This window comes from Ursus maritimus, unplaced genomic scaffold (assembly GCF_017311325.1).
Source record: "Ursus maritimus isolate PB19 unplaced genomic scaffold, ASM1731132v1 scaffold_30, whole genome shotgun sequence".
In the NCBI taxonomy this organism is placed as follows: domain Eukaryota; kingdom Metazoa; phylum Chordata; class Mammalia; order Carnivora; family Ursidae; genus Ursus; species Ursus maritimus.
Window position 1 is genome coordinate 11673899 of NW_024425564.1, and position 25298 is coordinate 11699196.

The 25298-nt window shown below is 45.2% G+C and overlaps 1 long non-coding RNA gene across 1 annotated transcript; it reads right to left on the bottom strand.

Moving 5' to 3' along the window:
- Positions 1 to 9237: 9237 nt before the first annotated feature.
- LOC103665007 lies at positions 9238 to 19057 on the bottom strand. Its single transcript, XR_569204.2, has 4 exons — positions 18846 to 19057; positions 17414 to 17622; positions 13201 to 13445; positions 9238 to 11169 (listed from the first exon to the last, which is right to left on the bottom strand). It is a non-coding gene; the product is annotated as an uncharacterized LOC103665007 (long non-coding RNA).
- Positions 19058 to 25298: the final 6241 nt, after the last annotated feature.

Here is a 25298-nt window from a genome sequence, read left to right on the forward strand (position 1 = left end):
TTCTTTCTTTCTTAAAGATTTTATTTATTGGACAGAGAGAGACATAACGAGAGAGGGAACACCAGTGGGGGGGGGGGGGAGAGAAGCAGGCTTCCCGCTGAGCAGGGAGCCCGATGCAGGGGTGGATCCCAGGACCCTGAGATCACGACCTGAGCTGAAGGCAGACGCTTAACGACTGAGCCACCCAGGCGCCCCTGTATTCAGCTTATTTTCATTCAATAGTCACACATTGACGGGATGGAAGGAAGAAGGAAGAGAAAGAGTCGGGGTTTCAGTGATGACTCATATGCAGATATCTGACTCTCAGGCCCAGTAGGAGAGAAATCTGCTGACCCCCATGCGGGAGAGCTGGCTGCAGCCCGTCTACAGGGAGACTTTGCGTGCATTTTTAAAAACTCCCCCTCAGGGTGAATTCAACAGGCACAGGTAGCCCATAGGCCTACAAGCTCGGCAACAAAGGGCACCTTTTGTGCAAGTTAGGAAAAATGTCCCCTTCTCTGGGTAGGCAGTCTATGTCCTGCTGGGGCGTGAGGCTAAGGGAGCCGAGCACAGCCTGGAATTCAGCCACACTCACCACCGTCGTGAGTTCATAGGCAGGCCCGAGTTACCATCTGTCCCTGCTCAGGTTATCTGCTGGCGTGCACGGCCCTGCATTCTACACACAAAAGCATTTTCAGCTCCAGACAACATCTGCCTTGGAAGGGAGGAGGAGGGACGAAGAAGCTTCTTTTCTTTTCCCCTTTTTTGTCCTATGTGGACACAGGTCCGTGCGTGTGTGAACCCATGCACACACACGTGCTCGCACATGAACGCACACGAGCACGCAGAAAGTCGGGGGCCTGCTGGGTAGAGCTGAAGTCACTGAATGTTTCAGAAAGAATAGTGATACCCTCAAATAGAAGAGTTGGCGTAATAAAGGTGGGGGTTACCTTACTATTCATAGTTCTTGGTGTTATACGCAAGTACATTTTGGAACCCAACAAGTCCACGGTAAGTGTGGAATTAAGGAATCACAGTGCAGCGAAGTGCAAGGAAGCTGATGTCACTCCCAAGAGTAAATACGGAGGAGGCACGGGCATGGGGCCATGGTGAAGGGTTTCGTGTACGATTCCTGGAGCCCAAGCACTCAGCTCGTCACAGCCGTCTTGCAGAGACCCAATATCCATTCTCTATTCCTCCTACTGACAGAACCCCAATTTTACTTTGTTTAGAAACGTTACTCTGCTTTAAAAAAAATTTTTTTTCTCAGCTTCCCTTGCAGGTAGAAGTGGGTGTGTGACACAGTAGAGTGGGATGTCCTTCTAAGTCCGTAAATGAGACTTTTCCAGAAATCCTTTCCTGGAGCTGAGTCTACAGGCTTGGGTCCCCTTGGCCCTTTATCCTCCCGCTTCTCCCTGCCTGAAGCATCGGCATGGGAGCCGGAGCTCCAGTGGGCATCTCGATAGCTTTCTTCATTCACTCGACAAACACAAGGAGGTTTCAGTGCTGGGGACCCTGCGTGAAGAAAACAGACAAAAATCCCTTCCCTCAGTGAGCTTGCAGTCTAGTGGGAACAGACGGGTCATAAACAAACTGCCAGATGCTATGTCAGAATGTGGGGAGGGTGAAGGAGGAGTATAAGTGAAGAAATGAAGCAAGACGCAGCCAGGCCTAGAGAAGATGGCTCCGGAGGCTGAGGGAACCAGGTTCCTGCTGCATTATTAGAAACCCTGTTCTCACCTTGAGATTGATTTTTTTTTTTTTTTTGAGAGAGAGAGAGTACGCACGCACTTGCAAGGAAGGGGGGGCAGAGAAAGAGAGAGAATCTTAAGCAGCGTCCACACCCTGTGCAGAGCCCAAGACAGGGATCTGTCTCAAGACCCTGACATCATAACCTGAGCCAAAATCAAATTGGATGCTTAACCAACTGAGCCACCCAAGTGCCCCAAGATTGACTTTAAATACAGAAAAATTAAACCCCTAAATTGTTTATGTCGCTATTTTTCAGGTTTCTGTTCCTACCAGCTGAATGCCATCCCCCAGCTCATAATGATCCTAAAAGAAGATTGTCTTGGGCACGCTCAGTGACAATTTCTGGGCTCTCATCCATACGAATAGGTTGTTAGCCAGATAATACAAATAGCAAGACAAGTAACTGATTGTCAATAAGATAACTACTCCCGTCTATGAACATACACAAAACACTGCTGTAAAAATACAATGATTTTTCACAGAACTTTTCTGTAGGTTGAAGATTGAAAGTTTCAGGAGTGGTCCTGAAGTTACTTAACCTTACAGTGCTGCATTAAATACTAATCTTCAGGTGAACAAGAGGTGGGAGGAGGATATACCATGGAAAAAGAGGGGGTGAAGGGAGAGAAATGGGGAAGGGAGGCAGGAGTCTTCAACAGCTGAGGTTGCAGACTTCCCCGCAGAGAGGCAAAGCAGGAAATGCAAAGCAGAAAAGCTCTTGGGGGTGAGGAAAAAAACAAGGCTCTTGCTGTCTCTTTGTTCTCCCGCTTTGAGTAAAGATATGGGTAGGAACAGAAATTTTTCTGCTAAAGGAAAAAAAGCTGCTCAAGCTAATGACAAGTGCTAACTGGCATTTTCCGTCAGCGTGCGGGAGGTCAGGGGACACCAGTAGACTCTGGTGACCTGACATGGGCAGCTACCACTGAGCTCCATCGATTGTTACCAGCAATCAATGTGGGCCTCATGCCAGATAGTCTCAATTTTTAAAAGCTAGAAATCTGGATTTTTTTAGGTGAAATCTCCCATTTTTTAATGATGAAAATTAATTCAATATTTTTGGTAAACATTCTGTTAGCAAATTATGTTTCTGCAGTTATCAGGCCTCGGGCCATGAGTTTTTGCCCTCCAGGACTGCTGAATGGACAGGATCAAAAGCTGTTGCAATGAAAAAGTGGGAGAAAGGCAAGGAGCTATCTGGTAGTGAGGAGATGGGAAAGAAGGGGGAAATGGAAGAAAAAACCAAAGATGGTGGGATGGAAAGATTAAAAAAAATTAGGTAGAAAGAAAAAAAAATGTTGAAGAATGTGATCAAGAAGAGATTGGGAGGGAGCGAAAAGCGAGGAAGAAGGTACAAAAGATGGGAGAAGAATGTATGAAAGGGGAGGAGGATGGGGCGCCTGGGTGGCTCAGTCGTTAAGCGTCTGCCTTCGGCTCAGGGCGTGATCCCGGCGTTCTGGGATCGAGCCCCGCATCGAGCTCCTCCGCTGGGAGCCTGCTTCTTCCTCTCCCACTCCCCCTGCTTGTGTTTCCTCTCTCGCTGGCTGTCTCTATCTCTGTTGAATAAATAAATAAAATCTTAAAAAAAAAAAAAAAAAACTGAAATCCTGCTTGACCTGCAAGTGACATCTTTTCTGTGCTTCTAAACAACAGCAACATGGGCCCCTTCCAGCCACCAGCACACTCAGGCCCCGCTGTCTGGCCCCCAGATCTGCCTCTCTCCCTCTGTGTCTTCTCTACTCCTACCCCTTTATCTCCAGCACACATTCCTTTTTCCCCGTCTTTTTCATCTATTCAATCGTCCAGCAGATATGTAATGAGTATCTGCAATGTACCAGACACCGTGCTGGCAACAGAGGAAAAGATGGCCAGCAAGGGGCCCTCCCGACCACAGAGCCTTGCAACCCAGCAGGAGGGCTGCAGTCTAGAGCCAGCCACACTGCCCATATCTGAGCTCAGTGGATCTGGGCAGTGAGGTGGGACGAGGCTAGTCCTCAGATTGAAAAAGAAACAGAACTACAGGGTATGACGGACCTTTTATTATGGAGGTCACAGACTTAGGAGCATTGAGCCTTGAATTTGATGTCCTACAGACTGAAATCCTACCACTTACCAACTGTGTGACCTTAATGCTGAGCCTCTTTTCCCTTCTGGTGGTAACAACCTTAGCCAACAAACAGGTCAAGATTGATGCCTTCCTCCGTTTAGCAGAGTAACTGGCAGTTGGTTGTAGGAAATAGCAAGTGGGAACTGGTATTAATGGTACAGAGATGCCCTGGATAGCGTGCGAACACAGAGGAGGAGAGGCTCCAATTTCTGTATCCCAGTCCTCCCTTTTGCTGCCCACTTCTCCTCCCTCTGTCTCCAGTCTTCTCCAGTTAGAAAACTGGCACTTCCCAGAATAGAAACAAGAGCAGGAAGTATGTGGGAACAGGAAACATGGATCATTAACAACAACTGAGCTCCCTTCTGAGTGCTCCCGAGTGAGCACCTTTGCCCTGCCCCCAGGAAGCCACTTTCTACTCACCCGCACCCTCACCCCCAAGCAGAGTGGCCTCTGCAGGACCTGCTCCAGCTTGAATCACTCTCTGGACAGGTCTTTAGGCCACTCTTCCCAAATCCCAAAAGGTCTTTAGTCCCTTGAGCTGCTGGAAAAACACTGTGCAGAAATCACGAAGAGTCTAGGAAAGAAAAACAGGCAACAAAATGGAACAACTGCAGGGAGTTGAACAGATGTTTATTTTGATCTGTGTCCAGTTTTGGCAAACCTAGAAAAGAATACCATGTCCAGGAAAAGGCAAGCTGAAGGGAGGGAGGGAAGGGAGTTAATAATATCAAATTTGAGACTCTGTATAAAAAATAAATTTGATCCACTTATCATAGTATACAAAAGGATAACTTCTACATAGGGTTTTTTGTTTTAATTGAAACTACAGCAGGGCACCTGGGTGGCTCAGTCGGCTGAGTGTCCGACTCTTGGTTTCAGCTCAGATCATGCTCTCAGGGTTGTGAGATGGAGCCCGGCATCGGACTCCCGTCTCCCTCTGCCCCTCCCCCTTGCTTTCACTCTCTCTCTCTCTCTCTCTCTCTCTCGCGCTAATAAATAAATAAATCTTTTTTTAAAAATTGAAACTATAGAAGTACCAATGGAAAAAAATGGAAGAATTTCTCTATAACTTGAGAATAGAGAAGACTTTCATAACTATGGCTAAAAACCCAGCTTCAATTGAAGAGAAAAACTGATAAATTTAACTACATAAAAATTTAAAAGCAGGGCACCTGGGTGGCTCAGTCAGTTAAGATCTGCCTTCGGCTCAGGTCATGATCCTGGGGTCCTGGGATGAGCCCCACATCAGGCTCCCTGCTTAGCGGGGAGTCTGCTTCTCCCCTCCCTCTGCACTTCCCCCTGCTTGTGCTCTCTCTCTCTGTGTCAAATAAATAAATAAATAAAATATTTTTTAAAAAATTTAAAAGCAAACACTTCTTCAGAAAAACTTTACCATAGGGGCACCTGGGTGGCTCAGTCGTTAGGCGTCTCCCTTCGGCTTAGATCATGATCCCAGGGTCCTGGGATCGAGCCCCTGCATTGGGCTCCCTGCTCAGCGGGAAGCCTGCTTTGCCCTCCCCCACTCCCCCTGCTTGTGTTCCCTCTCTCCCTGTGTCTCTCTCTGTCAAATAAATAAATAAAATCTTTTAAAAAAAAATGAAATGACAAACATGTCACAGACAAATGGCTAACGTCCCTAATATATAAAGAACTTCTAAAATTAGAGGGAAAAGAACCAACAACTTTAAGGGGAGCAGAATAGGCCACCCCAAAATGTGCCACTTTGGCATGTGAATTATTTTGACCTGAAGGTAATCAACACCCAGCAGACTCGGGAAAAGCTTTTTTACCTCTCCCTCAGCTGCCTAAAAGAACTTAGATAGGGGCTTGAACCACAAAGAGAGCTATTACCAGAGATAACTTTTTTTTTCAAGTAATATCTACACCCAACATGGGGCTCCAACTCACAACCCCAAGATCAAGAGTCACATGCTCTACCAACTGAGCCCGCCAGGCACCCTGGTAACTTTTTATCTGAAAAATCTACCTGCTTGGCAGGGCAAACATATGACTACCAAACATCTGTTCTTTTTATCTTCCTATGAATGCCCCCCTCCCCTTTGAAGCCCTAGGCCCCTATCCCATTCCTTAGCTTAGGCCATCATAGAGGCCTCGTTGCCTGCCTATCTTGGAGTATCATATTTTTATGGGGCTCTCATATGTACAAAATTTGTTTTTCTTCTTTAATCTCTGTCAATTTAATTATTAGACCAGCCAAAGAGCCTAGGAAGGAAGAAGGGAAATTATTTCTGTCCCTACAAACTCAATTTAAAAATTGCAAAAACCGGGGCACCTAGGTGGCTCAGTCAGTTAAGCATCTGTCCAACTCTTGGTTTCAGCTTGGGTCACGATTTCATAGATCCTCCACGTGGGGCTCCGTGTTTAGCAGTGAGTCTGCTGGAGATTCTCTCCTTCTGCCTCCTCCCCAACCCACACTCATGCATTCTCTCTCTCTCTCTCTGTCTCTCTCTTTTAAATAACTTGATAAGTCTTTGGGGAAAAAACTGCAAGAACAGAGCACCTGGCAGACTCAGTTGAAAGAGTATGCAACTCTTGATCTTGGGGTTGTAGGTTTAGAGAGGGTATAGAGATTACTTAAAATAAATAAATTTTTTAAAACTTAAAAAAATTTAGAAGAGACATGAACAAACAGTTCACACAAAGAAATGTAAAGTACTCCATAACATGCCAGATGTTTGACTTCGTTTCTAATAAGAAAAATACTAATCAAAACTACACTAAAGTAGTATTTTTTACCTCAGATCGGCAAAAATCCAAAAGTTTGTCAACACACTTTGTTGGCAAAGCTGTGGGGAAACAGGAATTCTAGTACACTGCTGGTGGGAATGCAGAAGGAGGCCACTGCTATGGAGGGGGTTTGGTTGGCAATTCCAACTATATATATTCAAATATATTTGGATATATATATATATATATATATATATATATATATATATATATATACACATATACACACATATGTATAGATAGATAGATATGTGTGTGTGTGTTTTAAATTACATATGAATTTCCTCTTTGTTTCCCCCCAAAATATGGAAAAGTGTTTACACAGACTATTTGTTGCAGCCCTGTTTGTAATAGTAAAAGCATAGAAACAACCCAAATGTGCAACAATAGAGAACTGGTTGAATTAAACATGAAGTACTATGGAACTTTTAAGAAAAAAAAGGAATAAAAAAAAGTCTCTATAGGGGCCCTGGGTGGCTCAGTCAGTTGGGCGTCTGCCTTCGGCTCAGGTCATGATCCCAGGGTCCTGGAATGAAGCCCTGAGTTGGGCTCCCTGCTCAGCGGGGAATCTGCTTCTCCCTCTCACTCTCCCTCTGTGCTCTCTCTCTCTCTCTCTTAAATAAATAAATAAAATCTTAAAAAAAAAAAAAGTCTCTATAGACTGCCATGGAAAGACCACTACCACACATTGTCTAGAACTGTATGTAAATATCACAGTAAGATAATAATAATAATCTTTTAAATGAAAAGTGGGAAAAACTACATAGAACACTGCTATATATCTAAGAGTAAATGAATAGATATAGATATAGAGATTTTTTTTTAACAATGGAAGACTAAGACAAAAACTTTTTAAAATGTCTATGGGATAAGGAGGAAATTGAGTAGAGGAGATAGGAACAGAAACTAGGTTTTTCTGATACACTTTGTTTTGTAGATGACTTTGAAGCTATGTAAATATTTTAAATAATTACCAAAAAATTAACTTTAAAAAGCTTTCTCTAGGGGCCCCTGGGTAGGTCAGTCACTTAAGTGTCTGCCTTTGGCTCAGGTCAGGATCCCAGTGTCCTGGGATTGAGCCCCAGGTCAGGCTCCCTGCTCAGCGGGGAGTCTGCTTCTCCCTCTACCTCTGCCCCGCCCCCCCATGCGTGTGTGTGTGTGTGTGTGTGTGTGTGTGTGTGTGTGTGCGCGCGCGCGCGCACGCTCTCTTTCTCTCTGTCTCAAATAAATAAAATCTTTTAAAAAAAAGCTTTTCTGGGGCGCCTGGGTGGCGCAGTCGTTAAAGCGTCTGCCTTCGGCTCAGGGCGTGATCCTGGCGATCTGGGATCGAGTCCCACATCAGGCTCTTCCTCTGTGAGCCTGCTTCTTCCTCTCCCACTCCCCCTGCTGTGTTCCCTCTCTCGCTGGCTGTCTCTCTGTCACATAAATAAATAAAATCTTTAAAAAAAAAAAAAAAAAAAAAGCTTTTCTTAAAAAACAAAAGAAATAAAATCTATCTTCACAGTGAGTTAATGGTATAATCACAAAGAGAAGAACTATTTCAAACAACTTTAAACACTAAACACTAACTTGACTGTATATACCTAGTGAGATATACCTTAAGAACAAAAAGAATTGAAAAGTGGTTTTTGTTTTTATGTTAATTGATTAATCAATGGTGATAATATGGAGAGAGAACACAAAGGTTGGTGTGTTTGGGAACTGAGATATTTGGTTGGGAGAAAGAGCAGATCTAAGGTGAAGTCATGTAAAATAGTGGGAGTCTCTATTTGAACCAAAAGTGCTAGTATAAACAGAGAATAACTTTATGTGAAAATGTATATGTTTATATTTCCTGTCCACCGGAAGGCCCTTGAAAACAAGGATCAACCCAATAGCAATGAACGTCCCTACCACCCAGACTGTGGTCTTTACTTGCAATTTCCCATTGACAGAAACCTTAAAGAAATGTTTGGTTCTCAGTTTGGAGAAGGAAATAGACAAGATGTGCTTGGATATCTCATCATAACAAAAAACTCAAGAAGCTATCAAAGTATCTTAGGACTATATCAAAGGGAGGTGAGGAGACTCCCACTTGCCAAAGATGGGACAATTAAAGCATTCATAAGAATAATAATTGCAATGGGCTGCAATAAACTGAAATACATCAAATATATTTAAACCCATGACTTCATCAATGATTTTTTTAATTGGTCACATTTGCAGAGTTGTAGGTGGTCAACTCAATAATTTGAAAACTGGTCATAAAAAGAAATCAACATTTATGCTGCCTTTTCTATAGGAACCATATCTGATCACATGGGTGATGAGGGACTTTCTCTTGCAGAAGTAGTCCGGCTGGTAAGTGAAGAACAGAGTGGTGGGATTCCAATGCCACCATTTTACAACCCCAGGAAAATCACAGATTAGTGATACCTAACAACATAACCAAAAGAGAGACAAGCTGAGATTATGCACCTTCTGTTGGAAGCTCACAACATTCTCTGAGGAGTCCTGCAAAAGCAGCCAAACACAGACTGAGGGAAATCCTACAGGCCAAAAATCAAACAACAACAACAACAACACAGTTTCTTCAACAAATACGTTACAAAGGGAAAAGTAGAACGGGTGAGAGAACTTATGCATTTAAAAAAACATTAAAATATCAGCCAATATAACAATGTATGGCCTTTATTTCAATCCTGATTCACAAAAGCATGAACTCATTTTTTTTTTTAAAAATGAGACATTTGGGGGAATCTGAAAAAGAAAACCGGAGGCTCCTGAATTCCGGCTGTTTTCCCACCGGCCTGAGCCTGAGCAATGTTGCTGTTCTAACTGAGACCACTGGAGAGCCCAGCACTAGAGTCGGAACAGCTCCCTCCAGCGGGCTCTTTACTCTCAGAGGAACAGTCTACATGGCAAGGTCACCTCTCTTATTCCCTCTCAGCCCCCCACCCCCTCCATACAGTTCGGCACGGGGCTCCAGGCAGGAGGCTCTCCTGAGGTGGTTCTCGTTCACACTCTCGCCCATCTGGAGCACAGGTTTTGGCATCATTCAGGACGCCCCAGACGAACAAGTTCTGATTGTGTGAAGTGAGCTGATACCCCTGATCACACCGCGGCCTGATTTAGAGAGGGAGGTGGTTGGGGTACTCCACCGATACCACCACCAGCAACCCCACAGACTGGAATAACCAGAAACTATGTAATACAGGATCCCATCCCGGAAAAGGTAAAAACCGTGTCTCGAGGGCCTGAATACTCTTACATCAGAAGACCCGGGAATTAGCCATTACCCCATCTATGACTACACGTACCCCTGAGGTCCCTCACTGCTCTTAGCTCTTCAACCATAGATGCGAGCTAGGACTACTTCAGGAGACAGAAGAACTTTAGATAAACAAAAGAACCCAAGGAAGGGCAAGAAATGAACAAGCTGGCAAGTGTTGCTGGACATGAAGCCAAGGGGGCTGAAGCTGTGAGGCAATTAATAATAATAATAATAATAATTTCACATATATTGAGTCCTACTACCTGCCAGGTGCTGGGCTAAGTCCTTTTCATACACCATCCCATTTAATACCCTCGACAACCTAATAGGTAATGCCCTCAACCTCCTGTCAAAGGCAACTCCACTCCCTCGTCTCAGATATGTATCTCTTACCTATTTCCTATTTTAAACACCTGGCAGTTAGACAGAACAACTGAAGTTTCATATAATATGTAGCAGATTTGCCTACACCTGTGGGAGGTCTAAGGTCACTGGAGGCCAAAGACCTCCACAGCACAGTCAACAAAGCTTCCTCCATCTAACGTGTCTATCTACAGAAATCTGTCAGCTTTGCAAAAGATCCAGAAGATGCCATGCCTCTCCAGTCAGGGCTTTGTGTGTGATGTGACCCCTGACGAGCCACTGCTGCCCTCACAGTGCCTGATCTGGCCATCGCTATTCTGGATCCTTTTTCAGGAAGCAGAGCAAGCAAAGCATGAACCACATCTCTAAACATGTTGGACCACTTACCATTTTACAATGAATGAGTAACGCTGAAAGTTGAGTACGCTTATTTGTAAGAAGTCACAACGTAATTGGTGATTATAGAGCAACTGCGTTGTTTCCATCATTTCCTAACAAGGGTCATGCCTTGGAAATTCAATAATGGCCTAATAATAATGACAGAAAAGGGAGAAGAATGGACACACGAGTCAGAGAAGCAAACTGCGTCATGTGAGATCAGTCTGACCGCAGTAAAGGAACAACATTTGAATTCTATGCCCATGACTTTGGCTCCAAAAAATACCAAAAAATAATTAACAACGGGGCTTAACTCTGTAGCCACAACTAATCGTATCTGGAATTATTGCAGTGGAACGATGAAGCAGCGATGGGGTACGTGGCTTCACTACTTGTTTGTGTCTCGCTGTGGATACTCAGGACATCTGTAAATTTGACATTCGCGTTGCTTCAGTTGTCTGTGAAGACCCTCCTGAGGCTCAGCAAGAACCGTCCTGCCCGGCTGGCTCTGGTTGGGTGGGGAGAGCCGACCACCCAGCCTCAGGAAGCAGCTTAGGGTTTGTTCCTCAGCAGATATCCGGTAGGCAGAGACCTATGGGGGAAAATTTCTTGTAACTTTATTTTTTTGTGAAAATTGCCCGGAAAGAAAGCCAGTTGTTAACACTGGTAATTGAAGTAATGAAAATGTGAAGAGTTCTGAGAAAATAATGGCTTTTAGGAATTGTAAATTGGGGTAAAGACAGGCATTTTGATCTTGATGGCAGCTTAGCTTTATTAATCCTCAATAAATGCAGATATTCGAAAAGAGACTTGAGACACAATTTCAGGAAATATTTTCAGGCAGCTCAAAAGTTTCTCACAGAGCAAGATACAAAACTTAAGTGAAAGTAGGAACAGCGGTTATTTCGTGGTAAGAGACTATAAACAGGAAACAGCAGCCTCTCGACATAAATGTAATTGAGAAAGGTCCAGAAATCTGGATAAGTATTTATGTATCATCTAATTTGGAGACATGCAAAGATCTCTGGTGCCTCTTGTGAGGGTCAAAAGGGTCTGCCACCCTTTCTGCAAACACGGCCACGGGGTGAATACACATCAATCTCCCTTTCATTTCAGTAGCCCTCATCCAGAACTTTCTACAAATGGGTTTTGGAGGTTAAAAAATTCTGAACTCCCTGGAATGAGATTGTCTTGGGGGAAGGAAGGTTGGTAAAAGCTGCCCTCACACCAAGCATATCGGCCCCTCCCCAAAAGGAAAAGCTTCTGATTCACTTTCCAAGGGCTCATCCTCTCTCTTACATAGATATTATCTAGCACTGCGTACACACCCTCTCCTCCCTTCCTCCTTGCTTTATTATTCTACTCTTGCCTATCAAATCCAGATTTATTGTGTTTGTATCTTTTAACTATATCCTTTTGGATATAAGCTTGGTGTACCTGAATAATAACAGTAACTACCAAGTATTGTAGCTGTGCGTGATATTAACAGTTAGAAGCTATACTTATACTCTATAGAATACTAAACTACTTATGATAGACACAGTTACGATACGTCATAGTATGAATGTTACAGTATTCCATAACATTCCAGTTTGTATACGTTGTCTCCTATGCTTACAATGCTGAGAGATAACATTTAAAGAAACAGGCGCAGGACACGTGGGCAGCTTGCTCAGGTTCTCGAAGCTAGAATGTGGTAGATTCAGAGTTCAGGCTCAGGCGGGAAGGAATCCGTGTCCGGGCTTGTTCTGTTAGTAAGCTGCCTCTAATGGTGCACGTCTCATTATCATCACTCTCACCCATCATCCCTTACACGGAGCATCAGCAGTTTCATACAAGCTGCTTACCAAGCTGAACCAAAGCAGGGTTAACGACACAACACACGTGCGCGCGCGCACACACACGCACACCCTTTATTCAGCTAGACTCCTCATGCTCTCCACCAAACGTGTCCACCCCTACTCCATGCCGGGCACTGGCCCTAGTCCACGAGTCAGGCACGGGCCCTGCCCTTCTGGTGCCTCCGGCTCATTCGGAACCTCGCTACACCCTCCACTTCTCCTTCCTGGCGCTCATCACCCTTTATTTGTTCGGTGTCTTTCACCCCGTCGTCCTGTGACCTCCGTGGGGGCAGGGTGACTGTCCTGCTCGCTGCTATATCCAGTGTCTTGTAGCACCTGGCACCCAAGAGACACTTAGCCGTTGCTGGAGAATGGATGAGAACGAGCAGTGGGAGCCGGCTCTCTCAAGGCTGGGAGGAGGTGTGGCGCCAGCCGCCGTTGGCTGATGGTGTTATCTGTGCCACGGGGCGCTAATCTCCCCTCACAGAACCCGGCGGCCTCCGAGGTCAAGCCTCCCTCCCACTGCACACACCTTCGGGTATCCGCCTTGCCGGGGAGGTCCGCCCAGGCCCGCCCAGCCCGGGAGCTCTGCTGGCGGGGCAAGCGTGCCCCGTCAAGAGGGCTAATTAGTCCTGAAAGTCACTGCGGTGTCATAGCTCTAGCCCATCCAATCTGCGTGACTCTTTGATCACAATCTCTAGCCCTAGGTTGAACCTCAAGAGAGTCTCAACGCCTGGAACAAAGGACAACTCCCCACTCCACCCCTCACTGTAGGGGGTTACCTGGAGGCTGGCTGTCCTGCGGTGCCCTGGAGGCTAGGGTCACGTGCAGGCAGGCTCTCTTGGACATGCACGTTCGGACATCAGGCAGGCATAAGTGACGTGGGAACTCAGGCAGGGACCTGGAACTCAGAATGGGAGCCTTAAGCGGACGTGGGTGGGAATGTGCAGGGGTCTATCCTCCACTTAGACGCAGGGAGCTTCTTTGAGATGGAGGCAGCAAGCGAGGAGCCAAGGAGGAGCAATTCCTGCAGTGGGGGGGGGGGGGGGGATACATCAGCGGCGTCTTGTGAATCAGATTACCTGGTTGCCTGCTGCTCAATTCTTTGATTTCATTTTCTTATCTAGACCTTTCGGGAAGTATTATTTACTTATTCTGAGCCCCTGTGGTGCTGATGGCTTCAACTGTGGTTGCTCGCAAGCATGAAGGGACAGGGAAATTTCTGGGACACAGCCGGGCTGGGAAGTCCCTTCCCCTCCCCATGGAGATGCTTCCTCCAACGGCACCCCTAGGATGTTCCTCTTCGTTTATTCCGGGAAGTGACTCTTTCTCTGCAGCATCTAGACCAGCCCAGGAAGGCCCCCGACTCCAGTCCTCAAACGGAGACGACCCCAAAGCACCCAGAGTTGGCTCTGCGGATTTGTTCTCCTGATGCTTCAAGTTGTTTTGCTCTTCACAGACTCCTGTAGCCCTGGGTAACCTGGCAGCCTTGATGGAGGAAGGTCACCACACCTGGCAGGTAAAAGGATCCCAACTGTAGTCTCAGAGTCAGGAATGTGGTCAACAAACTGCCTCCCACCTCAAGACCTCGAGGTGCAAATTTGCCTTTCCTTTCACAAATGAGATCTCCCCTCTTCTGTGTTGTGCAGAGACCCCCACCCTCGATCCAGGGGACTTTTGTAGTTCCCACAAGAATTGGATCTCCTTTTCCATTGCTCTGAAGGAAAAGAACTCTGAATGACAAGCCACCACCCCTCCCCCCAAATCCCCATGACTAAAAACGTTGGTATTTTGTTTACATGTGAATAACCAATATTCTACAGTCTCTTTTCTCTCTCCCACACGCGTATACACGTCCTCATTTTTCCAACTGATATGTCTATCCTTCCTCAGCCTGCAGTTGAAGGTTTGTGACCACTGGGGGCAGGCCCTGTCATGGTTGGTTCTCACTCAAGGCCTCAAAGTCAATGCTCTGTTAGGGCATTTGTGACCTCAGAGCAGAGTTCAGTTGCAATGGTGTGCTGATAAACCAGCATGAGTGGTTTGGGGGCTAGAATCCCTGATTTGTAAAGATTACCAGTTTCCATGATGTAAATACTCCCTCCCACCATGACCTTTTCCCAACTAACAATGGTTTAACAACCAGCTTGTAACAATTTAACAATCGCTCTCACCAGTTGGTCTGAGCTGGCTAAAGCACACCACTGTTCAAGGGGATCTCCAGAGCATTCTTGGGGCCCCGAAATGTCTCAACAAAATGCTCAATAGATTCAGTGGGAATGAAGGGGGGAAAGAGCCCTCATGTGCCATTTTTGCCTGCTGGCTTTCTTGGCTCAGAGTACTGGAAAGGGTATGGACTTCAGGGGGTCAAAGCTCTGGGTTCAAATCCTCGGGTAACTTGGGCAAGCTTCAGCTTCCAACTCTGCAAAAGAGGATTGATAAAACCTACCTGAGGGATTACTTTAAGAATGAAATGAGATGCCTAAATAAAATGCTTAATATATAGCAAGCTCTCCATAAATATTCTTCCTTTTGTCCACCACCCTTGTGTTAATTTTTCCTGTCGTTCACATAATTATTTTCCAAAGGGTCCAACAGGGGGAGCCCAAATGCAACACTGTCAGGGTGGGGGCTGGTAATTCAGCCCAACTCTCTCACCAGTCTTGGTTTTAACTGGGGAAACTTTGAGGAGCAAAGCTTTTTCTCTTCCAGGCTCTCCCTTGTCCTCATCCCAAAAGAGGTGAGTCCATCAAAATGTTTTAGAACTGGGGTTTATGCCACCTGGCTTCACTCTCCTCTGAGATGGCAAGCTATACCCTGAATCAGAAACGATGGTCCACAAAGCGAGTACCACGTCAGGACCAGAGCAAGGGCAGAGGGCTTGACCAAAACTATACTTCACACAGTGCAGAGCTCATAAAGCTTTCTGCGCAGCCAGAATGCCTCCCACACCAAACCGGGTCCCATAATAAATGGTTACTCCTGACACTCATGGGGATTTATGGTAAAATTGTGCAGCAGAAGGTTGTGGTCAGGTATCTAGAAGAGCTTTCCAACTATAAAACCACCGAAGAAGGAAGTGCAGTCTTTGTCTCTGTGGCTGGGAAGGGTGGAGAGAGGAGGGGGTCAGAAGTGGAAGGAACAGGAGGCCCACTAGTCTTGAGACACGTGGCTATTCACAAACAATGGAATTATCGGAATGATACAGAGAGGGGCATCAAACGAAACTTTGAGGAAATCTGGTTTCTTGTGATAAAGAGCTTTTGGTAACCTGAGACAGTTTTGGAAACTTGGAAGCACAAAAATTCTTTATTAGAAATGAATGGGAAACCTTGGATTTGAATCAGGAATGGCCACTCTCCAACTGACTGACCCATGCAAGTTATATAACGTCTCTAAGTCTCAGTCACTCGCATATTCATTCACTCCACCTGTTTTCATTGAGCATCTTACATGTCAGGGGCCAAATGAATCCTGAGGAGACAAAGGTGAGCAAAACTAGGCACTCTCCTTTTTTTTTTCATAGAGTTTACAACATATTCATGTGTAAAAAAGGCATTCTAATGCTGGGACAACTAGATATCTACATGCAAAAGAATGAAGTTGGATCCCCACCTCACGCCATATATGAAAATTAAGTCAAAATGGATCAAAGACCTAAATGTAAGAGCTGAAACTATTAAACTCTTAGAAGAAAACATAGGCATAAATCTTTGTGACCATGAATTAGATAATAGCTTCGTGGATACGACACCAAGTGCACAAGTAACAAAAGAAAAAAAAATAGATAAATTGGACTTTATCAACATTTGAACTTTTGTGCTTCAAAGGACTCTAATCAAGAAAATGAAAAGATGACCCACAAAATGATATAAAATGCTTATAAATCATATATCTGATAAGTGGCTTATATCTACACTACATAAAGAACCTTACAACTCTGGGGCGCCTGGGTGGCTCAGTTGGTCAAGCATCTGCCTTCAGCTCAGGTCGTGATCCCCAGGGTCCTAGGATGGAGCCCCACATCAGGCAGTTTGCTCAGTGCGGAGCCTGCTTTGCTTCTCCCTCTGCCCCGCCCTCTGTTCGTGCTGTCTCTCTCTCTGACAAATAGATAAATAAAATCCTAAAAAAAATTAAAATAAAATAAAATCTTAAAAAAAAAGAACTCTTACAACTCAAAAAATGGGCAAAGGATCTGAATAAACATTTCTCCAAAGATATACACATGGCCAAAAACCACATATAAAGATGCTCAACATCATTAGTCATCAGGTAAATGCAAATATAAACTATAATGAGATATCACTTCATGTCCACTAAAATGGCTAGAATCAAAAAGACAGATTGGAGAAATGGGAAACTTCATACACTGCTAGTGGGAATGTCAAACCGTGCAGTCAATTTAGAAATAATCTGGAAGTTCCTCAAAAGGTTAAACAGAGGTACCAATATGACCTAGGAATTCCACTCCTAGGTAGAAGTCACCCATGAGAAACAAAAACATATATCCACAGACATTCTTGTACGTGAATGCTCATGCCAGCGTTATTCATGAGAGCCAAAATGTAGAAACAACCCAAAGTTCACCAACTGATGAATATATATCCCCACAATAGAATAGTATTTGGCAATAAAAAGAAACAAAGCACAAGTGAAAGCAATTATGAGAAAGGAGACAAAGCTGGAGGCATTACAATCGCACATTTCGAGCTAGGCTACAAAGCTTAGTAGTCCAAATCGCACGGTGCAGGCACAGACTCAGGTCATGGAACAGAATAGAGAGCCCAGAAATAAACCAGAAATGAATAAATATGGTCAATTACTCTACAATAAAAAAGGCAAGAATATACAACGAGAAAAAACACGTAACCTTCTTTTTGGCAAGGGGCAAAGCTTCAGTCTTAGGACCACCAGGCAGGCGTCCAGCAGCTGCTTAGCCCCTCGCGCCCAGCTTTCCCCCCACCTCTCCCGCCGCTCTCTCAGCAAAGAACTCACCACATGTTGCTTTCTCAGAGGGATGCCAGTCGTCTATGCGTCATGAGGAGCCTTGCAGCGCTCCTGTCTCTCAGAGGTGGTGCCCACAGGAGGGTTAGGGAAGATCATGGTGGTGGAGGCCGACCGTGCCAGCATTCTTCCGCTGCCTCCCTCACAGCTGGGCAGCCTTTCCCAAATCCTTTTCATTCTCGTATTTGTCAGACTGGATTCTTGTCAAACAAGCAAAGGACCAGTATTTGTCCCTGTGAATGCACCACGACTTGCAGTGGCACAGCACCGGCTCGTAAAGTGGGAGCCCCATGTACCAGTGGGTCAGGCGGGCAAAGGGCCATGATGGCCACTCACCTCCACTGGCCACCAGGACTCCCGAATACGGTTGCTTTTATGTCATGTGTATTTTACTACAATTAAAGATAGTAACAAAGGCAGGGCACCCGAGTGGCTCAGTCGGTTAAGCACCCAACACTTGATTTCAGCTCAGGCCATAATCCCAGGGTTGTGAGATCGAGCCCCACATGGGGCTCCGCACTGGGTGGGAAGTCTACTTGGGATTCTCTCTCTCCCTCTGCCCTTCCCGTCCCAATTACGTGCGTGCATCCTCTCTCTCTAAAAATAAATAAATGAATTAATAATAAAAATAATAATAAAGGCATAGTAGTAGTTCTTACCTCATAAGGTTGTTGTGAGGATTAAATGAGATCAATACTAGCTGAAGGAATGGCTAAAGTGTGTAACATCATTTATGAACAGGTTTGGAAAGTGAGGCTCGGGATGGTGGAGGGACACTTTAACTTTCTACTTTAATTCATGTATCTATTTTTCAGACTTTTTATAAGTGTTATACTTACAGAATTTAAACAAAAGGAATGAGGGCTGCTTATATTCTTGCATTACTGATTCGTTAAGACTTAGTATCCACAGAAAAGGGCATGAGGATTGGGATCGACATTCCATTCTTGGCCTATGTTTGACCTCCCGTGTTTGTATCTCTATGTGTAATTTTTTCCAGATCTCCTTAGCTTTGCTTTGCCTTTCTTCCCCTCCACCCTCAACTTGCTTAAGTCTCTTAGTCACAGCCTTTTTTTTTTTTTTTTTTTTTTTTAGATTTTATTTATTTATTTGTCAGAGAGAGAGAGAGAGAACACAAGCAGGGGCAATGGCAAGCAGAGGGAGAAGCACGCTCCCCGCTAAGCAGGGAGCCTGATGTCAAACTCGACCCCAGGACCCTGGGATCATGACCTGAGCCAAAGGCAGACACTTTGAGCCTTTGAGCCACCCAGGTGCCCCTCTTAGTCACAGTCTTAAACCTCCCAGTCTGATCATTGGATCCTGCCCTCATGCTGGAAGAGAAACCCCAGACCTCGGGGCGGGGGGGGGGGGGCTCCATGCATCCCTAGACAGTGTCTTCTGAACTCCTCTTCCCCATTTTTACCTCCTTTCCCATAGTGAAACCTTCCCTGAGATCTGATCTTCAGTCTCTCACTGCAAATTGAGAAGTCTGCTGCTCCAGGAAGCCAGAGACAGCTGGGAGCCCTGGCCGGAAGTCTGTTTCCTGGGCAGGAGAACACTGGCAGAAATCCAGACCACTGACGTCACCTTGTCCGGATGGCGGAAGCCATTGCCCAACCATAGGAAGTCGATGCCAACAACACATTTCTCTATGACTCCCTCCCTCGGATCAGAAAAGGATTTTCCTGGACAGAAAGCAGTAGGAATGGAAAGTGTTCTGACCTTTGAACCACACAACCACACAACATGAGGCTGGCCAAAGCCTTGCCTGACAAATGAGCATGAGACCTGACCCTGGACTCCTGGCTTGGAAGACGCAAGTCTGAGTCGGCGCTCTGCCACCTAACTTCTGACCTTTGACAAATCACTCGATTTCCTTGGTCAGTTTTCTTAGCTATGAATAACACTACCTACCTCACAGAAGTTATTGTTGCAAGGCTTAAGTGAGGTCATCTCTCCGTGGAAGATTTCATAAACTTGAAGCAGGATGCCAAAACCGAAGCATGCTTCTATGAGGGCCTTCCTGACAGCAGCAGACCCCAAGGAGCCGGAGGGAGAGCGCTTGCAGGCTGGTCGGAGCAGGGCAGCCTGCACAGGAACGCCGGTGTGCTGCTTACTAGCTCTGGGACAGGGCTTCATAACTTAACCTCTCTGCACCATTTCCTGGTGGTCAAAATGGGGATGATAAGAGGACACCTGAGTGGCTTGGTCAGTTAAGCATCTGCCTTTGGCTCGGGTCATGATCCCGGAGGCCCAGGATCGAGCCCTTATCAGGCTCCCCACTCAGTATGGAGTCTGTTTCTCCCTCTGACCCTCCCCCGTCTTGTGCTCTCTTTCTCTCTCAAATAAATAAATAAAAGATCTTTTAGCAATGGGGATGATAAGAACACCCTGATCACAGGGTAGTCAGGAGGGTGAAGCAGTTTCTCCCGGTAGAGCACATAGGCACACGGAACGCTGCCCAGCTCACGGCGGCATTCGTCAAGCCCTGGCCAGGCTGATTATTCCAAGGGCCATCCTGTGCACTTCCAGGACCTGGGCTGGGCATTCAGTCTAATCCCAAGAGATCTCACGGAAAGAAATTCTGCCCGCCATCCACTGTCCACACATCAGGCAGAGCAGTTCAGCTAAAATCTGACCATGTCACTTCTCTGCTTAACCACCCAAATCTGCCCTAATCACCCCAGTGAAAGATATCAAGCCCCTGAGACAGGCCCTTGAGTTCCTCTCCAGCCTCATCTCGCGATGCCCACTGCCTGTCACCGAGGTTCTGGCGACTGCAAACTACCTGCAGCTTCTCACCTCCACGCCCGGGCTCCCCTTGCCCCTCTGCCCAGCCTGCCCTCGCACACCCTGCCTTTGCCAGCTCCTAGGTATTCTTCAAGACCCTTAGTTTCATGTCTTCCAGAGGGTCCTTCTTTACTCTCCCGTGCAGGGCTCGTTTCCCCTTCTCCCTTGATTCCTTGAAGGCACTTCCATCACGGCACCGGGCAGGTTTTATCCTAACTCTTCAGGGGACTATTGCACAACTGATTGAGCGATTCCTGAAAGCAGCGGCCGGCACTGGGTCGTACTTATCTCCCTACACTCAGCACAAGCACAGGGCCGGGCACACAGTAGGTGCTCAGTAAATACTGGGTGCCAAGACTGATGAATGAATGACCAGGAACCAACAAAGCTTGTTTGTTCAGCTACCATAACAGATGGCATTTCTTGTCTGGGGCTGTGCTGAACATCTCAACAGATACAGTTTCCATCGGCCTCCCAGCTGTTTGTCTTAGAACCACCTCTGTGTCTCAGACGCCCTCTGCCCCTCTTTGCACTGTTCTTACACTTTGTTTCACTATTTCCACTTTGTTTCTCTTCCTTGCTTTGTGTCATGTTTCTTTTTTTTCTTTTAAGATTTGTGTATTTATTTATTTATTTTAGAGAGAGTGAGCGAGAGAGAGAGACAGAGAGAGAAAGAAAGAGCACGAGATGGGGAGAGGGTCAGAGGGAGAAGCAGACTCCCCACTGAGCAGGGAGCCCCACGTGGGACTTGATCCCGGAACTCCGGGATCATGACCTGAGCCAAAGGCAGTCGCTTAACCAACTGAGCCACGCAGGCGCCCTTTGTGTCGTATTTCTTACTTTTTGTTGCTTTGTATCCTTTCCTCTTCTTTCTTTTGTGGTTGGATGGATGTCTGTTCTCTCATAACCCTTCAAGCGTCTGGGATGGTAAGAGTATCCCCCCATGACTTCGGAAAGAAAGACAGAGATTTTGAAAAGAAGAAAACCAAACCTTATTATGTCCCCAGAAGTTCCATACCTTTTATTTCGTTCATTTTTGGTAACATCCATATGGCATATCATCCAAAGAAGCTAGGTTATGCTTCTGTAATAAACACCCCCCGAATCTCAATGGCTATATGCAACAATGTATTTATTGCTCCTGCAGTGTGAGTTGGCTGACGCTCTCCTCTGAATCATCATAGTCCTAACTCCAGGACCCAGGCTGACAGGGGAGCCGCTATCTAAAACATTGCCAGTTGCCATAAGTAGGAGGAGAGAATGTGGAAAAGCATACCCTGGGTTTTATTTATTTGTTTGTTTGTTTATTTATTTATTTATTTGACAGAGAGAGAGAGAGACAGCCAGCGAGAGAGGGAACACAAGCAGGGGGAGTGGGAGAGGAAGAAGCAGGCTCTCAGCAGAGGAGCCTGATGTGGGGCTCGATCCCAGAATGCCGGGATCACGCCCTGAGCCGAAGGCAGACGCTTAACCGCTGTGCCACCCAGGCACCCCCCCTACCCTGGCTTTTAAAACTGCCACATAGAAAAGGGGCGCCCGGCTGGCTCAGTTGGAAGAGCATGTGACCCTTGATCTCGGGTTGTAAATTTGAGCCCCACATTAAACGTAGAGATTACTTAAAAATTAAATCTTTTAAAAACTTCCACATGGAAGAGACACATCTTAATTGGTCAGAGTAAGTTACATAGCCATGCTGGGTTAATCGGTAAGAGTTCAACAGGGTGGCAAAGTACAGTCTTCCTAGGAACCTGGAAGGAGAACGAGATTCATCTGTCTGTGAACAGGCCTGATAAGCACAGTGGATATTACTGTTCCCACTTTACAGATGAAGGGCTGAGGCTCCAGAGAGGAGTCAGAGAGGGAGGCTGAACCCATGCCTTTTGATTCTTGAGACTCTGCTCTCATGTCATGGGATTTTTAGCGTGCCTAGACCTTTTCTGCCATTTTCTATACAGTTTTTGGACCCTGCCGTGAAGGGTGGCTTGCCAGCGTTCCAGAAGCAAGATGACAAGAAACCCCACTTTGCTCACCAATCTCTGCATCACATCTGGTAAGGGCATTGGCATCGCTCTCCAAAGTGAGGTTCTGGAGACTTCCATTCTCTAAGACAAAACCAGGAAGTCACAACACTTGGAGCAGTCATTTGAAACCTTCTAGGCAAAACTAATCTATGGCGACAGAAGTCAAAATAGCAGTTATTTCAAAGGAGGGTACGAGAGGGAATGTTACATTTTGACCAGATAAGGGCTTAAGGGAACCTTCTGGGATAATGGGGGTGATGCTATGTTGGGAGGGATTGTGGTTAAATGAGTGAATACAAATGTAAAAAGTAATCAAGCTGTACACTTAAGATTAGTACGTGTTGCTGAATAGTGGTTACATCTCAATAAAAATAAGTTATAAAGAATACTTTTGGGGCACCTGGGTGGCTCAGTTGGTTCAGTGTCTGCCTTTGGCTCAGGTCAGGATCCCAGGGTCCTGGGATCAAGCCCCATATCTGACTCCCTGGTCAGCGGGGAGTCTGCTTCCCCATCTGCCCGTCCCCCACTCATTCTCTCAATCCCTCTCGCTCTTGTGCTCTATCAAATAAATAAATAAAATCTTTAAAAAAAAGAATAATTTTCATCAAATTAAAAAATATATTTCTTGTGCCAAAGATTCTATTAAGAAAATGAAAAGACAATATAAAAAAATAAAAATATAAAAATATTTAAAGATAATAAAAATAATTTTTAAAAAAGAAAATGAATAAACAAGATATCAAGTGAAAGAAAATATTTCCAAATCGCATATCCAACAAAGGACGTGTAACCAGAATATATAAAGAACTCTCAACAGCAAGAGAACAGACAACTCTATTTAAAAATAGGCAGAAGTCTTTTTTTCAAATAATATTTTTTATTATATTATGTGAATCACCATACAGTACATCCCTAGTTTTTGATGTAAAGTTCGATGATTCATTACTTGCATATAATACTCAGTGCACCATGCAATACATGCCCTCCTTAATACCCATCACTGGCCTATCCCAGTCCCCCACCCCCCCTCCCCTCTGAAGCCCTCAGTTTGTTTCCCAGAGTCCATAGTCTCTCATGGTTCACTCCCCCTTCTGATTACCCCCCTTTCTTTATCCCTTTCTTCTCCTACTGATCTTCCTACTTCTTATGTTCCATAAATGAGTGAAACCATATGATAATTGTCTTTCTCTGATTGACTTATTTCGCTTAGCATTATCTCCTCCAGTCCCATCCATGTTGCAGCAAATGTTGAGAAATTGTTCTTTCTGATAGCTGAGTAATATTCCATTGTAGATATGGACCACATCTTCTTAATCCAGTCATCTGTTGAAGGGCATCTCGGCTCCTTCAATGATTTAGCTATTGTGGACAATGCTTCTATGAACATTGGGGTGCATATGGCCCTTCTCTTCACTACATCTGTATCTTTGGGGTAAATACCCAGTAGTGTAATTGCTGGATCATAGCGTAGCTCTATTTTTAACTTTTTAAAGGACCTCCACACTGTTTTCCAGAGTGGCTGTACCAACTTGCACTCCCACCAACAGTGTAGGAGGGATCCCCTTTCTCCACATCCTCTCCAACATTTGTTGTTTCCTGCCTTGTCAATTTTTGGCGTTCTAACTGGCATAAGGTGGTATCTCAATGTGGTTTTGATTTGAATTTCCCTGATGGCTAATGATTTTGAACATTCTTTCATGTGTCTGTTAGCCATTTGTATGTCTTCATTGGAAAAGTGTCTGTTCATATCTTCTGCCCAAAAAATAGGCAAAAGTCTTAAATAGACACTTCACTAAGAGAATATAAAACAGGCAAACAAGCTTGACATTTGGCCATCAATTTTGTAGATTGAAGCCATGATGAATTACCAGTACAGATCTATTAGAATAGCTACAGTAAAAAATACTGACCACATCATCAGGTGTTGACGAGAATGCAGAGCAATTCTGTTTCATTACTAGTGGAATGCAAAGTCTACTCTGGAACATAGCTCCGCAATTTCTTATAAAGTTGATACACTTACCATATAACTCAACAATCCCCTATGTATTTATCTGAGAGAAATAAAAATATGTTCATACAAAAACCTATACACTCAATGTTCATAGCAGCTTTATTTGTGATAAAACTGGGTTAAAATGGGTAAATGCATAACTTGGCATATCCATACCGTGGAACACTATCCAGAAACAAAAGAAACAAATTATTGATACATGCAGCAACTTGGATGACTTCCAAAAGCATTATGCTGTGTGAACAAATCTGATCTCAAAAGGTTACATGATGGGGGTGCCTGGGTGGCACAGCGGTTGGGCGTCTGCCTTCGGCTCAGGGCGTGATCCTGGTGTAATAGGATCGAGCCCCACATCAGGCTCTTCCACTATGAGCCTGCTTCTTCCTCCTCACTCCCCCTGCTTGTGTTCCCTCTCTCACTGGCTGTCTCTATCTCTGTCAAATAAATAAATAAAATCTTTAAAAAAAAAAAAAAAAGGTTACATGATGGTGGGGAGCCTGGGTGGCTCAGTCGTTATGCGTCTGCCTTCGGCTCAGGGCACGATCCCAGAGTCCTGGGATCGAGCCCCACATCAGGCTCCTCCACTGGGAGCCTGCTTCTTCCTCTCCCACTCGCCCTGCTTGTGTTCCCTCTTTCACTGGCTGTCTCTCTCTCTCTCTGTCAAATAAATAAATAAAATCTTAAAAAAAAAAAAAAAAAAGGTTACATGATGGGACACCTGGTGGTCTCACTTGGTGGGGCATGACTCCTGATCTTGAGGTTGGGGGTTTGAGCACCATGATGGGTATAGAGATCATTTGAAAATAAAATTTTTAGGGGCGCCTGGGTGGCTCAGTCAGTTAAACATCTTCCTTTGGCTCGATCCCAGAGTCCTGGGATGGAGCCCCACTGGGAGTCTGCTTCTCCCTCTTCCTCTGTTCCTCTTCCCCCCAACTCATGCTCTCTCACGCATTCTCTCTCTCTGTCTCAAATAAATAAAAAAATTTTTTTAAGGTTATATGCTACTTTGTTCTGTTTATGTGACATTTTTGAAAAGACAAACAATAGTCAT